This window comes from Ovis aries, chromosome 1, assembly GCF_016772045.2.
Source record: "Ovis aries strain OAR_USU_Benz2616 breed Rambouillet chromosome 1, ARS-UI_Ramb_v3.0, whole genome shotgun sequence".
NCBI lineage: Eukaryota > Metazoa > Chordata > Mammalia > Artiodactyla > Bovidae > Ovis > Ovis aries.
This window is the reverse complement of record NC_056054.1, coordinates 117,728,061-117,734,045: the sequence shown is the minus strand read 5'-3', so window position 1 is coordinate 117,734,045 and position 5,985 is coordinate 117,728,061.

The window sequence follows — 5,985 nt, the reverse complement described above, 5'->3', positions numbered from 1 at the left end:
ATGAATCGTCATTCAAGTTACTAGGACCTCCAACAAGGGTCAAAACCAGGGAGAGACAACAGGACTTAGACTCAAGTACTGGGAACTCGTGCACACACCCAAGGTAAAAGCCGAACCAGTTACCAAAGTTTCAGTTGGATACAATAGCTGAGCCATTAGGGGCCATTACACTCCATAGTTTCTTGGTGACTCTCATTCATCAAAGACAGCCACTCCCAGGATTGCCCCACAGCTTTCAGGATTACCCCTGCAATTTTTGGGCCACACACGCTAGTGGACAGTCTCCTTCCAGCTTCCACTATTCATCCTTATTTCCCAATGTCTGTGCTCACGGGAGTTGGGCTGTATGTTGCAGGCCTGCAAGCCCTATACCTATCCATCCTTGAGACTGAAGAAAGAGCCGGGAGTCAGCAACAGAGACCTCAGTGTCTTAATGGCTACGAGGATCTTACATGTTTGAAGCAAGGTCATGGAGTGATACCCCACTGTGTGCAGCAGATCGCAGGCAGGACATGGTGGCATGAGAAATTCTACAAGGCAAAAAAGAACTTATACCAATCCTGTTTAAACTCTTCCAAAAGACTGAACAGGAGGGAAAACTCCCAGTCATTCTATGAAGCCATCATCACCCTGATACCAAAACCAAACAAAGACATTATCAAAAAAGAAAATTAGAGGCCAATATCTTTGATGAATATAGATGCACAAAATTCTCGACAAAATATTAGCAAACCATATCCAATAGTACATAAAAAGGATCACACACGGTGATCTAGCTGCATTAATCCCAGGGTCCCAAGGACGGCTCAACATGTGCAAATCAGTCCATGTTTGATACACCACATCAACAAAAGACAAAAACTACATACCATTTCAAAGGATGCAAAAAAAGCATTTGATAAAATTCAGCATACATTTATGATAAAAACTCTTACCAAAGTGGGTATACAGGGAATATATCTCAACATAATAAAAGGCATTTATGACAAACAGCTAACATGATACTCTAATGAAAAGCTGAAAGCCTTCCTGCTAAAATCTGGAACAAAGGAAGGATGCCTATTCTCACCATTTCTATTTACAACAGTACTGGAAATCATAGCCACAGCCATCAGAAAGCAAAAGGTGTCCAAATCGGAAGGGAAGAGGTAAATTTGTTGTTATTTGCAAATGGTATGATAATATATGGATAAAATCCTAAAGATTCCACATGAAAAGTTCTAAAACTGATAGATGAATTCAGCAAGGTAGCAGGACAGAAGATTAACATACAGAAATGAATTGCATTTCTTTATACCAACAGTGAAATAACAGAAAGGTTTTTTTTTTTTTTTTAATCCCTCTTAAACTCACATTAAAATAGTTGGAAATGCACCTGACCAAGAAGGTGAAAGATTTATATGCTGAGAACTGTAAAACATTGATAAATGAGACTGGAAATGATTAAAAGAAATAGAAAGATATCCCATGCTCTTGGATTGGAAGAATTGATATTGTTAAAACATTAGGCCGTTGTGCCCAAAACAATCTACAGATTTAATGTGAGCCCTATCAAATTACCCATTATATTTTTCACAGAAATAGAACATATAATCCTAAAATTTATATGGAACCACAAAAGACCCTGACTTGCTGAAGCAATCGTGAGGAAAAAGAACATAGTTGGAGGCATAATCCTTTCAGCCTTCAGACGATACTATAAAGCTACAATAATCAAGACAGCCAGACATCCTGGAGTGTAAAGTCAAGTGGGCCTTAGGCAGCATCACTATGAACAAAGCTAGTGGGGGTGATAGAATTCAGTTGAGCTATTTCAAACCCTAAAATATGATGCTGTGAAAGTGCTGCATTCAATATGCCAGCACATCTCGAAAACTCAGTAATGGCCACAGGACTGGAAAATGTCAGTTTTCATTCCAATCCCAAAGAAAGGCAATGCCAAAGAATGATCAAACTACCCCACAATTGTACTCTTCTCACATGCTAGCAAAGTATTGCTCAAAATTCTCCAAGTGAGACTACAACAATACATGAACCAAGAACTTCCATATGTTCAAGCTGGATTTAGAAAAGGCAGAGGAACCAGAGATCAAATTGCCAACATCCACTGGATCACAGAAAAAGCAAGTTCAGTTCAGTTCAGTTGCTCAGTCGTGTCCGACTCTTTGCGACCCCATGAACTGCAGTACACCAGGACTCTCTGTCCATCACAAACTGCCAGAGTTTACCCAAACCCACGTCCATTGAGTCGGTGATGCCATCCAACCATCTCATCCTCTGTTATCCCCTTCTCCTCCTGCCTTCAATCTTTCCCAGCATCAGGGTCTTTTCAAATGAGTCAGCTCTTCGCATCAGGTGGCCCAAGTATTGGAGTTTCAGCTTCAGCATCAGTCCTTCCAATGAACACCTAGGACTGATCTCTTTAGGATGGGCTGGTTGGATCTCCTTGCAGTCCAAGGGACTCTCAAGAGTCTTCTCCAACACCACAGTTCAAAAGCATCAATTCTTTGATGCTCAACTTTCTTCATAGTCCAACTCTCACATCCATACATGACCACTGGAAAAACCATAGCCTTGACTAGACAGGCCTTTGTTGACAAAGTAATATCTCTGCTTTTTAATGTGCTGTCTAGGTTGGTCATAACTTTCCTTCCAAGGAGTAAGCATCTTTTAATTTCATGGCTACAATCACCATCTGCAGTGATTTTGGAGCCCCTCAAAATAAAGTCAGCCACTGTTTCCCCTTCTATTTGCCATGAAGTGGTGCGACAAGATGCCATGATTTTAGTTTCTGAATGCTGAGCTTTAAGCCAACATTTTCACTCTCCTCTTTCATCAGGAGGCTCTTTAGTTCCTCTTCGCTTTCTGCCGTAAGAGTAGTGTCATTTGCATATCTGAAGTTATTGATATTTCTCCCAGCAATCTTGATTCCAGCTTGTGCTTCTTCTAGCCCAGCGTTTCTCATGATGTACTCTGCATATAAGTTAAATAAGCAGGGTGACAATATACAGCCTTGACGTACTCCTTTTCCTATTTGAAACCAGTCTGGTGTTCCATGTCCAGTTCTAACTGTTGCTTCCTGACCTGCATATAGGTTTCTCAAGAGGCAGGTCAGGTGGTCTAGTTTCCCATCTCCTTCAGAATTTTCCAGTTTATTGTGATCCACACAGTCAAAGGCTTTGGCATAGTCAATAAAGCAGAAGTAGATGTTTTTCTGGAACTCTCTTGCTTTTTCGATGATCCAATGGATGTTGGCAATCTGATCACTGGTTCCTCTGCCTTTTCTAAAACCAGCTTGATCAAGAAGTTCATGGTTCACATATTGCTGAGGCCTGGCTTGGAGAATTTTGAGCATTACTTTACTAGCACGTGAGAGGAGTGCAATTTTGTGGTAGTTTGAGCATTCTTTGGCATTGCCTTTCTTCTTAATTGGAGTGAAAACTGACCTTTTCCAGTCCTGTGGCCACTGCTGAGTTTTCCAAATTTGCTGACATACTGAGTGCAGCACTTTCACAGCATCATCTTTCAGGATTTGAAATAGCTCAACTGGATTTCTTCCACTACCTTTGTTCGTAGTGATGCTTCCTAAGGCCCTTGACTTCACATTCCAGGATGTCTGGCTCTAGGTGAGTGTGACTGATCACACCATCGTGATTATCTGGGTTGTGAAGATCTTTTTTGTATAGTTCTTCTGTGTATTCTTGCCACCTTTTCTGTGTATCTTCTGCTTATCTTAGGTCCATACCACTTCTGTCCTTTATTGAGCCCATCTTTGCATGAAATGCCTTGGTATCTCTAATTTTCTTGAAGAGATCTCTAGTCTTTCCTATTCTATTGTTTTCCTCCATTTCTTTGCATTGATTGCTGAGGAAGGCTTTCTTCTCTCTCCTTGCTATTCTTTGGAACTCTGCATTCAAATGGGTATATCTTTCCTTTTCTCCTTTGCTTTTCATGTCTCTTCTTTTCACAGCTATTTGCAAGGCCTCCCCAGACAGACATTTTGCTTTTCTGTATTTCTTTTTCTTGGGGATGGTCTTGATCCCTGTCTCCTGTACAATGCCATGAACCTCCATCCACAGTTCATCAGGCACTCTATCTATCAGATCTAGGCCCTTAAATCTAAGTCATAAGGGATTTGATTTAGGTCATACCTGAGTGGTCTAGTGGTTTTCCCCACTTTCTTCAATTTAAGTTTGGATTTGGCAATAAGGAGTTCATGATCTGAGCCACAGTCAGCCGTTGGTCTTGTTTTTGCTGACTGTATAGAGCTTCTCCATCTTTGGCTGCAAAGAATATAATCAATCTGATTTCAGTGTTCACCATCTGGTGATGTCCATGTGTAGAGTCTTCTTTTGTGTTATTGGAAGAGGGTGTTTGCTATGACCAGTGCGTTCTCTTGGCAAAACTCTATTAGCCTTTGTCCTGCTTCATTGTGTACTCCAAGGCCAAATTTGCCTGTTACTCCAGGTGTTTCTTGACTTCCTACTTTTGCATTCCAGTCCCCTATAATGAAAAGGACATCTTTTGGGAGTGTTAGTTCTAGACAGTCTTGTACGTCTTTATAGAACCATTCAAATTCAGCTTCTTCCAGGTTACTGGTTGGGGCATAGACTAGGGTTACTCTGATACTGAATGGTTTGCCTTGGAAATGAACAGAGATCCTTCTGTCATTTTAGAGATTGCATCCAAGTACTGCATTTCCGACTTTTGTTGACTATGATGGCTACTCCATTTCTTCTAATGGATTCTTGCCCACAGTAGTAGATATAATGATCATCTGAGTTAAATTCATCCATTCCAGTCTATGTTAGTTCACTGATTCCTAGAATTTCAACATTCACTCTTGCCATCCCGTGTTTGACGGCTTCCAATTTGCCTTGATTCATGGACCTGACATTCCAGGTTCCTATGCAATATTGCTCTCTACAGCATCGGACCTTACTTCTATCACCAGTCCCATTCACCGCTGAGTGTTGCTGTTGCTTTGGCTCCATCCCTTCATTCTCTCTGGGGTTATTTCTCCACTGATCTCCAGTAGCATATTGGGCACGTCCAAGGTCAGGGGTGGCAGCTGAGAAGAGCTACCGCACATCCAAGGTCAGGGGCGGTGGCCGTGAAGAGATACCCCACGTCTAAGGTCAGGGGCAGTGGCCGAGAAGAGCTACCCCACGTCCAAGGCCAGGGGCAGCAGCCATGAAGAGATACCCCATGTCTAAGGTAAGGAGCAGCGGCTGCACTTTGCTGGAGCAGCCGTGAAGAGATACCCCACATCCAAGGTAACAGAAACCCAGGGCAGCTAAAGCTGTTTAAGTCTTCTGTATTTTGTTGCTAAGGGTGTCCTCCATTTGCACCTATGCAATCAGATCTTAGCATACACACGCAGAAAATTAGATTCATCTTTATTAACTCTCATAATCTTAGTCTGTCACTTGGCGGCTCAGACTGTAAAGTGTCTTCCTACAACGTGGGAGACCTGGGTTCAATCCCTGGGTCAGGAAGATCTCTTGGAAAGGGAAATGGCAACCCACTCCAGTATTCTTGCCTGAAAAATCCCATGGATGGAGGAACCTGGTAGGCTACAGTCCGTGGGGTTGCAAAGAGTAACACATGACTGAGCAACTTCACGTTCAGTTTTTAACTATTAGAAGCAATCTTCAGGAGAGATTTTTTAAAATCCTATTGTCATTCTATATATTAGCAAGTGATAAGAGAATCTTATATCCCAACTAGCACAAAAAGACTTTCCCTCAAGCCTCAGGTTTTCACTGCCATGTTATGATTGTGGGGGCCCTTCCCAGGTGGCTCAGTGGGCATGATTACAAATATTTTCACAATTAGACATTTTCTCAGCTCACACCTTAAGTAAAGATCCTCTGGCAGGGTAGAAGGGGTGCTTAATACCTGTGGTCCCTCGCTCATTTAGTAGGAACAGGATACTTATATTTTAGATAAAGACTCAAAAAGAATTAAATGATAGAGTCAGGG